Raw genomic sequence first — 10,745 nt, 5'->3', positions numbered from 1 at the left:
ATACGTCACTTACATTTCTCTAGCCCGGCACTACAGTTTTCTTATTTGTAAAATGGAGATGATTTAAATTTTGAGTCCCATGTGGGCTAGGGACTGTGTCCAACCTGATTATCTTGTATCTGCCCCAGAGTTTAGTACAGTGCTTGGCACATAGTAAACACTTCAAAAATCCCATAAATAATGAAGTCATTATCTTTCAAGATGATAATAATGGGTAGGCACTAAGCAAGTGCAAAAATGGAGGCCACGAGAGGTGATGTAATGAAGTCCACACTGAAATGACCCTGCATCCATGATCCAATTTATTCTACCTCATGACCATTCAAATCAATGGTATTTATTGAGGGCCTACTACAATAATAATAAGAATAATAATGGCATTTATTAAGCACTTCTACTGTGCAGAGCACTGTTCTAAGCGCTGGGGAGGTTACAAGGTGATCAGGTTGTCCCACGGGGGGCTCACAGTCTTAATCCCCATTTTACAGATGAGGTAACTGAGGCACAGAGAAGTTAAGTGACTTGCCCAAAGTCACACAGCTGACAGTTGGCAGAGCCGGGTTGTGAACCCATGACCTCTGCCTCCAAAACCCATGCTCTTTCCACTGAGCCATGCTGCTTCTTCTACAAGAAAAGCAATGTACTAAGCACCTAGGGGATACCACTGAAACAAAACACAAGAGATGCTCAAACTCCAACGTAATTCTTTCCATTCTCATGTCCAAACACAAGGAGCTTAGACTCTAAAGGAAGTGTAACATCTTTAAATTATATATTATAAACTTATATATATTAAGGTCTGTTTCTCCCTCTCTTTGAATCAATGCCTTATTGTGGCAGGAGAGTTTGCGTACACTAATGAAGCTTAGAGTTACGACATCTCTCTAGGGTTGCTCATAATGGAAAGGTCTAAGCTGAAGCGTCAAAGGTGATTTACCTGTCCAGGGCAGCAGCGGCATGTGGAAGAGTCAACAGCGATGATCAAGGGATCAAAATATTAATCAAAGACAATGACAGAGACTTAAGTTTTTACTGCACCAAAGAAGGCAATGATAAACCACTTTCATATTTTTTACCAGGAAAACTCTATAGATATACATACCAGAATGACTACAGAAGAACGAAGATAGGACAATCTGGAGAAAATACATCCATTGAGCCTCTGTGGATCTGGAACAACTTGATGGCATTTGATGATGATGATGCTCCCCATCTAGACTGTAAGTTTGGCAGGGAACATGTCTGCCAACCCTGTTGCATTATACTCTCACATGTGCTTATTATAGTGCTCTGCACATAGTAAGCCCTCAACAAATGCCATTGATTGATTGAGATGGAAAATATGTATTTTCAAATAGTAGAATCTGAATAAATAATGGAATATACAGTTGGCTATGTATATATATATATATATATACATATATATATATGCACAAGTATGGAGGATGACTAGAAATAAATGTGGAAGTGAAATAGAGAAGCAGTGTTGCCTAGTGGATAGACCACAATCCTGGGAATCAGAAGAACCTGGGTCCTAATCCTGGCTCTGCTACTTGTCCTTAGTGGCCTTGGTACAGTCATTTCACTTCTCTATGTTGCTTCATCTGTAAAATGGGGATAAGATCATGAGCTCCATCTGGGATGTAGACTGTGCCCTAATTGATTAGCTTGTGTCTACCTCAGTGCTTAGTACAGTGTCTGGCACATAGTGCTTAATGAATACCATTACAAAAAAGTTGTAGAAGGATAAGTTGTCTGGTTTTAAGATTGACGTATGTGTATATATAAGTATACATACACACACACACACACATATATTCATTCATTCATTCAATCATATTTATTGAGCGCTTACTTTGTGCAGAGCACTGTACTAAGTGCTTGGGAAGTACAAGTTGGCAACATATAGAGATGGTCCCTACCCAACAATGGGCTCACAGTCTAGACGGGGGAGACAGACCACAAAACGAAACATGTGGACAAGTGTCAAGTTATCAGAATAAATAGAAATAAAGCTAGATGCACATCATTAACAAAATAAATAGAATAGTAAATATGGACAAGATATATATGGGAAAAGGAGTCAGCCTTCTCTTTCAGAGAATATATCAAGAAATGCATGGCAAATGGTTTCACCTTTGCCAGCTAAAACCCTTGAAACTCAGCACAATCCATTCAGCACTTCTCCTCTGAACACCTGACTATACTGCCAAAAACAGAGGCTGCCAAGATTGAGTCCTAGGGAATATGTGCCCGGAGTCATGAGAAGCAGAAGGAATTGGGAGTCAACAGGAAGCCAATAGCTCATCCAATGCCTGGAAATTCTAATAAAAGATTGAGCATTGTTAAGATGATGATCCGGTCCTCAAAGGAAAGTCAAAAACCATTTGAACTGGAGGTGGACACAAGATCTGAATGTCGGATGCTTGCCTTGTGCTAAGAAACTATTCAGTCAGGGAGCCTCCTCAGGACAAAGTGGCCCTGACCTGAATGCTGAGCACAAAAGGCAGGCTGCGAATACATTCTTGTACTCTTGTGGATGTGTGTCTGTGAAACAGCATGGTGTAATGGATAGAGCACAGGCCAGAAAGTCATTGGTTCTACTCTCGGCTCCACCAGTTGTCTGCTCTGTGACCTTAGGCAAGTCACTTCACTTATCTGTGCCTCAATGACCTCATCTGTAAAATGGGGATTGAGACTGTGAATCCCACATGGGACAAACTGTGTCCAACCTGATTTGCTTGTATCCACCCTAGCGTATAGTACGGTGCCTGGCACATAGTAACTGCTTAACAAATTTCTCTAGACTGTGAGCTTGTTGTGGGTGGGGATTGTCTCTCTTTATTGTTGTACTGTATTTTCCCAAGTGCTTAGTAGAGTACTCTGCACACAGTAAGTGCTCAGTGAATATGATTGAATGAATTGCCAGAAATATTATTACTTTTAAGTCTACGGTGTTCTGAAACATGGTTCCCACTTGATGACAAAGAAGTCTTATGTAATTTCATTTATGATAACTGCCACTGAACCTAAACTTTGAGGATGACTGCTGGGAGGCAGACCTTTAATGAGAATGGGGATAGGTGCCTGGGGAAGGCGTAATGCGAAGGCAGGGAGGAAGCTGGAAGGCAGAAGGGACAAGCAGACACAAACAGAGCATCAAAAGGGATTCACCCAAGAAAAATTGCTTGTTCCCTGAACTTCCCAGAAGGAGGCTGTGCCCACTGAGAGTCACTTGGCCGGAATAGGACTTCTTGGAAATTACCTGGATAAGGAGAGGAGGCCAGAAGGAAGATGGAGGCAATGGGTGTTGACTAGAAGGAGTGTGGAGAGAAATGGTAAGAGGGAGATGGGATGATGAGGGAGACATGGGGCCAAGGAAAGGTTGTTTTGACATAAACATCTTTGTTAGCCACTGGAAAATGAATGGTTGAAGATGGAAGTCAGAGAGGGTGGAAGGGAGAGGGCAGTTGTTTTGAGAAGCACTGTGGCTTAGTGGAAAAAACCCGGGCTTGGGAATCAGAGGTTCGTGGGTTCTAATCCCAGCTCCACTACTTATCAACTGTGTGACTTCGAGTAAGTTACTTAACATCTCTGTGCCTCAGTTACCGCTTCTGTAAAATGGAGATTAAGACTGTGAGCCCCATGTGGCATAACCCGATTACCATATATCTACCCCAGCACTTAGAACAGTGCTTGGCACATAGTAAGTGCTTAGTCAATCAATCAATCAATCGCATTTATTGAGTGCTTACTGTGTGCAGAGCACTGTACTAAGCGCTTGGTAAGTACAAGTTGGCAACATATAGAGACAGTCCCTACCCAACAGTGGGCTCACAGTCTAGAAGGAGGAGACAGATAAGCGCTTAGTACAGTGCTCTGCACACAGTAAGTGCTCAATAAATACGATTGATGATGATGAACAAAACCAAACATATTAACAAAATAAAATAAATAGAATAGATATGTACAAGTAAAATGAATAGAGTAATAAATATGTACAAACATATATACATATATACAGGTGCTGTGGGGAAGGGAAAGAGGTAAGACACGGGGAGTGGAGGGGGGAGGAGGGGGAGAGGAAGGATGGGGTTTAGTCTGGGAAGGCCTCCTGGAGGAGGTGAGCTCTCAGTAGGTCCTTGAAGTGAGGAAGAGAGCTAGCTTGTTGGATGTGGGGAGGGAGGGCATTCCAGGCCAGGGGGATGACATGGGCCGGGGGTCGACAGCGGAACAGGCGAGAATGAGGCACGCTGAGGAGATTAGCGGCAGAGGAGCAGAGGGTGCCAGCTGGGCTGAAGGAGAGAAGGGAGGTGAGGTAGGAGGGGGCAAGGTGATGGACAGCCTTGAAGCCGAGGGTGAGGATTTTCTGCCTGATGCACAGATTGATTGGTAGCCACTGGAGATTTTTGAGGAGGGGAGTAACATGCCCAGAGCATTTCTGGACAAAGACAATCCGGGCAGCGGCATGAAGTATGGATTGGAGTGGGGAGAGACACGAGGATGGGAGATCGGAAAGGAGGCTGATAGAGTAGTCCAGATGGGATAGGATGAGAGCTTGAATGAGAAGGGTAGCGGTTTGGATGGAGACGAAAGGGCAGATCTTGGCAATGTTGCGGAGCTGAGACCGGCAGGTTTTGGTGACGGCTTGGATGTGAGGGGTGAACGAGAGAGCGGAGTCGAGGATGACACCAAGATTGCGGGCCTGTGAGACGGGAAGGATGGTAGTGCCGTCAACAGTGATGGGAAAGTCAAGGAGAGGGCAGGGTTTGGGAGGGAAGATAAGGAGTTCAGTTTTGGACATGTTGAGTTTTAGGTGGTGGGCAGACATTCAGATGGAGATGTTCTGAAGGCAGGAGGAGATGCGAGTCTGGAGAGAGGGGGAGAGAGCAGGGGCAGAGATGTAGATTTGGGTGTCATCAGCGTAGAGATGATAGTTGAAGCCGTGGGAGTGAATGAGGTCACCAAGGGAGTGAGTGTAGATCGAGAACAGAAGGGGACCAAGAACTGAAACTTGAGGAACCCCCACAGTAAGGGGATGGGAGGGGGAGGAGGAGCCTGCAAAAGAGACCGAGAATGAACGAGAAATACCAGTAACAAATAGTAACAAATACCATTGTTACTATTATTAAGATGGTAAGTGATGAGATTGGAGGCACAGGAAGTGGGGGTAGATTTTGAGAGAAGGAGGGAAATTTCCTCTTGAGATATTCCTGGGAAAGATGGGAAAGTCAAAGAGGAGGCAGGAGCAGGGAGGGTATGTAGAGGACAGGGGAGAGTATGCCTTATGTTTTCAATTTTATCAATAAAGTATGTTACCAGCTCTTCACGGTCAAGAAATGGACAGGAGGCTTGAGTTGGGAGTTAAATGTCTGAAAGAGCTGACATGGGCAATGCCTATGGGAGTCAATAAGAAATGAAAAGTTTTGTTGACAAGTGGAGGATAGGGCAGAATTAATGCAGATAAGGATGAATTTGAGATGGAGGATGCAATAGAGTTAGTTGACCTTTTCTTTTTTTAATGGTATTTGTTCAGTGCTTACCATGTGTCAAACACTGTGCTAGCATTGGGGTAGATACAAATTAATTAGGTCAGAAACAGTCCCTGTCCTGCATAGGGCTCACAGTCTATGTAGGAAGGAGAACTGGGGCATAGAGAAGTTAAATGACTTGCCTAAGGTAACACAGCAAGCAATGGCAGATCTGGGATTAGAACGCAGGTCCTCTGACTTTCAGGCCTGTGCTCTTTACACTAGGCCATGCTACTTCTCTGATGATTATCAAATACCGAATATGTTGAGGCACTCCGCAATGGTGTAAGGGTACTAGTGGTGTGAATTGACTGTGTGTTGCCATTATGTGGCAATAAGAATTACCTTACTTCCTGGTGGCTTTAGAACTATATTTCTTGAGGTTTCCCTGTGCTTGAATCCGGAAATAAAGGCAATGAGAGGGTCTTCAACACTTATTTATGAGATAGTTCATTCAGAAATCTGTTTTGCCTTGACACAAGAATAGAGCAATGCTGTGCGGTTAGCACTTGCTTTCCCTTTCAAACATGCCATAATTTGGGAATATAAGTAGCTATAGAAGCGCTATTTTTACTAAGCTAAATTAGGAAGTACTATCCGAGTATTGGGAAATGCCAGGGAGAAATAAGTCCACAGCAAAATCCAACTGATCTGCTCTTATGCCTGTTTGCCGTTTTCCCTCCCTCCGCTTTAGCAACATCTGTTTTCAGGAGTTCTGCTGTTAACTTGTGAGCTTGTGAGGCTCTTCTGGAGTGATTTGGTCCCCTGAAGGAGCTTTAAATTTGAGCTGGAGGACCTCAATTTGCATAGAAAAGATACAGAGGGGTCAGGGATCTGGTGATTTCCAAAGTGAGTGGTAGGAGGAGCAGCTGAGTGAAAGAGTGTGCACTTCAAAAAGCTCATTTAGAATCATTCTGCCTGTCAGAAGAGTGAGCATTGGGTTAGGGAATCTGAAAAACCATAGGGAAAAGATTCCTAAATCAGTGAATTGGAGGTTGTGTCACCATGCCCTGTCCCAGGACTCTGACCTGAAGCTCCTGGTCATTTATTCTGGGGTTAAAGGCCCTGGCTTGAAAAGATAGCACTAAATCAGACGTTCATTGGTTCTGTTTTCCTTATACTATTTTGGATATTTATTTCACAGAATAATTCCACGATGGATTAATATGATTTATGTCTACATTACAATCCATGGCAGTAGGTTTCACCAGTCCAGATTGAATCTGGGTTCACATTGCTACAGAGCAGTAAACTAGGATGGATCAAATCAATCAGTATAGGTAATACTTATTGAGCATATACTGTGTGCAAAGCACTGTACTAAGCATTTGGGAGAGTACAATACAGTAGAGTTGGTAGAAACAATCTGTGCCTTGGCGATCAGAAATCCTGCATTTAAAAGTTCCAAGGGAATGTATGGATTTAGGAATTCCATTAAGAAGTCCCTCCCCCCCCGCCCTAACCCCTTCCCCTCTCCATAGCACTTGTATATATTTGAACATATTTATTGCTTTATAATAATAATGGCATTTATTAAGTGCTTACTATGTGCAAAGCACTGTTCTAAGCACTGGGGAGGTTACAAGGTACTCAGGTTGTTCCACGGGGGGCTCACAGTCCTAATCCTCATTTTCCAGATGAGGTCACTGAGGCCCAGAGAAGTGAAGTGACTTGCCCAGAGTCGCACAGCCAGTAAGTGACGGAGCCGGAATTTGAACCCACGACCTCGGACTCCAAAGCCCGGGCTCATTCCACTGAGCCATGCTGCTTCTACTTGTACATATTTACTACTCCATTTATTTTTTTAAATTTGTGCATATAGCTATAATTCTATTTATTCTGACGGTTTTGACACGTCTACTTGTTTGTTTTTTGTCTGTCTCCCCCTTCTAGACTGTGATCCCGTTGTTGGGTAAGGAGCATCTCTATATTGTGCCGACTTGTACTTCCCAAGCACTTAGTACAGTGCTCCTCACACAGTAAGTGCTCAATAAATACAATTGAATGAATGAATGAATGAAAGTCCCTATAGGCACCAGGAACCATGATTGAACTATAGCTCCAAACTAGCAAGTTAAAAAATGAGAACTTAGTGAATAACCCAAATAGAGACACTGCAGCATAAAATAGAGAAGGAGAGGGAAAAGATAACTATTTACAGCTGCTGTAGGTTTTTAAGGCTGATTTTGGGACCACTGCAATATTTTTCCCCCATTTTATAACATGCCTTAAATGAACTCTGGTAGTCTGAAATAGTTTAGCCCTAACTAAAGCATCTAACTTAAAGCTAGGAGTACCTCTAGGCAAGTCACTTATCTTGTCTTTGTTTGTTTCCTTATCTGTAAAATGGGGATAAAATACCAATCAATCAATCAATCAATCAATCAATCGTATTTATTGAGCGCTTACTATGTGCAGAGCACTGTACTAAGCGCTTGGGAAGTACAAATTGGCATCACATAGAGACAGTCCCTACCCAACAGTGGGCTCACAGTCTAAAAGGGGGAGACAGAGAACAGAACCAAACATACCAACAAAATAAAATAAGTAGGATAGAAATGTACAAGTAAAATAAATAAATAAATAAATAAATAGAGTAATAAATATGTACAACCATATATACATATATACAGGTGCTGTGGGGAAGGGAAGGAGGTAAGACGGGGGGATGGAGAAGGGGACGAGGGGGAGAGGAAAGAAGGGGCTCAGTCTGGGAAGGCCTCCTGGAGGAGGTGAGCTCTCAGCAGGGCCTTGAAGGGAGGAAGAGAGCTAGCTTGGCGGATGGGCAGAGGGAGGGCATTCCAGGCCCGGGGGATGACGTGGGCCGGGGGTCGATGGCGGGACAGGCGAGAGCGAGGTACGGTGAGGAGATTAGTGGTGGAGGAGCGGAGGGTGCGGGCTGGGCAGTAGAAGGAGAGAAGGGAGGTGAGGTAGGAGGGGGCGAGGTGATGGACAGCCTTGAAGCCCAGGGTGAGGAGTTTCTGCCTGATGCGCAGATTGATCGGTAGCCATTGGAAGTTTTTGAGGAGGGGAGTAATATGTCCAGAGCGTTTCTGGACAAAGATAATCCGGGCAGCAGCATGAAGTATGGATTGAAGTGGAGAGAGACACGAGGATGGGAGATCAGAGAGAAGGCTAGTGCAGTAGTCCAGACGGGATAGGATGAGAGCTTGAATGAGCAGGGTAGCGGTTTGGATGGAGAGGAAAGGGCGGATCTTGGCAATGTTGCGGAGCTGAGACCGGCAGGTTTTGGTGACGGCTTGGATGTGAGGGGTGAATGAGAGAGCAGAGTCGAGGATGACACCAAGGTTGCGGGCTTGTGAGACGGGAAGGATGGTAGTGCCGTCAACAGAGATGGGAAAGTCAGGGAGAGGACAAGGTTTGGGAGGGAAGACAAGGAGTTCAGTCTTCGACATGTTGAGCTTTAGGTGGCGGGCGGACATCCAGATGGAGATGTCCTGAAGGCAGGAGGAGATGCGAGCCTGGAGAGAGGGGGAGAGAGCCGGGGCAGAGATGTAGATCTGGGTGTCATCAGCGTAGAGATGATAGTTGAAGCCGTGGGAGTGAATGAGGTCACCAAGGGAGTGAGTGTATATTGAGAACAGAAGGGGACCAAGCACTGAACCTTGGGGAACCCCCACCGTAAGAGGATGGGAGGGGGAGGAGGAGCCTGCAAAAGAGACTGAGAAAGAACGACCGGAGAGATAAGAGGAGAACCAGGAGAGGACGGAGTCTGTGAAGCCAAGGTCAGATAACGTGTGGAGGAGAAGGGGGTGGTCCACAGTGTCAAAGGCAGCTGAGAGGTCGAGGAGGATTAGGACAGAGTATGAGCCGTTAGAGTCTGAGGCCATTGTGGGATAGGGGTTGTTTCAGATCTGATTACCTGATTATCTTATATATATCACAGTGTTTAAAACAGTGCTTGGCACATAGTAAGTACTTAACAATTATTATTAGTCTCCCTGTGCTGCCCAGCACAGGTGAGTTTTGACTTGTAGCCGATTGCCTTCCACTCGCTAGCCACTGCCCAAGCTAGGAATGGAATGGATATGCCTCTGCTTGACTCTCCCTCCCATAGTGAAGACTGGTAGAGTACTGGAAACACTCCAGGTGTGACCCTGAGAGGGTGTAAGAGTTGTAGTTAATCATTAAAGTTAATATAGTAAAGTTAAATGGTTGAGTGTAACTATTTTAGAATGATTTTACTTTAACTCTAATAGTCTGAAATAGTTATCACTCCTTCTAAAGCTTCTAATTTACAATTGGGAGTAATTTTAGGCACAGACAAACTAACCTCAATTTTTTTTAATTTTATAGTGCTTACAGTTTGGCTTTTACTCTGGGATTATTATAAGAAATATAAATACTTTTTAAAAAATTATTGGCATACTATTATTTTTTTACATTCATTTGAAAAATCTAAGTTCATGAGAACCTAACTTATGCGTGATGTAAAACCAAGTAGGGAATCAAGGCTTCAAGTAATAGTAGCACTTTTCAAGACTACAGCATGAGACTACAGCATGAGAAGCAGCATGGCTCACTGGAAAGAGCCCGGGCTTTGGAGTCGGAGGTCATGGGTTTAAATCCCGGTTCCGCCTATTGTCAGCTGTATGACTTTGGGCAAGTCACTTCACTTCTCTGTGCCTCAGTCACCTCATCTGTAAAAGGGGGACTAAGACTGTGAGCCCCCTGTGGGACAACCTGATCACCTTGTAACCTCCCCAGCACTTAGAACAGTGCTTTGCACATAGTAAGCACTTAATAAATGCTATTATTATTATTATTACACTGAGTTTTTACAAAGACTTGATTCTAATAAATTGACATTCAACCATGTATGAAGTCAGGGAGTTCCATCAGAGACATAAGATTGAATTCTATCACTGAATTCCAACTACATAGTATGCAATCCAATGATATAAAACATGACAAAGGAGTACAAAAACAAGCAAAAGAGTCTAGCACACACATTTTTGCTATAATGAATGTTTTTGCCATGCCTTGTGGTGACAGTGCTGTTGAGAAAATTAGAAAACATGTGAGACTGTTCATGTTAGAGGAAACAATTCCCACCCTTGCATAGAGTCCCTCATCCAGCGTGGCTCAGTGGAAAGAGCCCGGGCTTTGGAGTCAGAGGTCACGGGTTCAAATCCTGCCTCCGCCAATTGTCTGCCGTGTGACCTTGGGCAAGTCACTTAACTTCTCTGTGCC

General features: G+C 44.0%; 1 non-coding gene across 1 annotated transcript; it reads right to left on the bottom strand.

Moving 5' to 3' along the window:
- Positions 1 to 9,521: 9,521 nt before the first annotated feature.
- On the bottom strand, positions 9,522 to 9,659 carry LOC119938236. Its single transcript, XR_005454380.1, has one exon. It is a non-coding gene; the product is annotated as a small nucleolar RNA SNORA7 (small nucleolar RNA).
- Between the last annotated feature and the right edge of the window lie 1,086 nt (positions 9,660 to 10,745).

Source organism: Tachyglossus aculeatus, chromosome 1, assembly GCF_015852505.1.
Source record: "Tachyglossus aculeatus isolate mTacAcu1 chromosome 1, mTacAcu1.pri, whole genome shotgun sequence".
NCBI classification, from domain to species: Eukaryota; Metazoa; Chordata; class Mammalia; order Monotremata; family Tachyglossidae; genus Tachyglossus; species Tachyglossus aculeatus.
The sequence above is the reverse complement of the archived record's forward strand: the minus strand, read 5'-3'. Positions and strand labels throughout refer to the sequence as shown.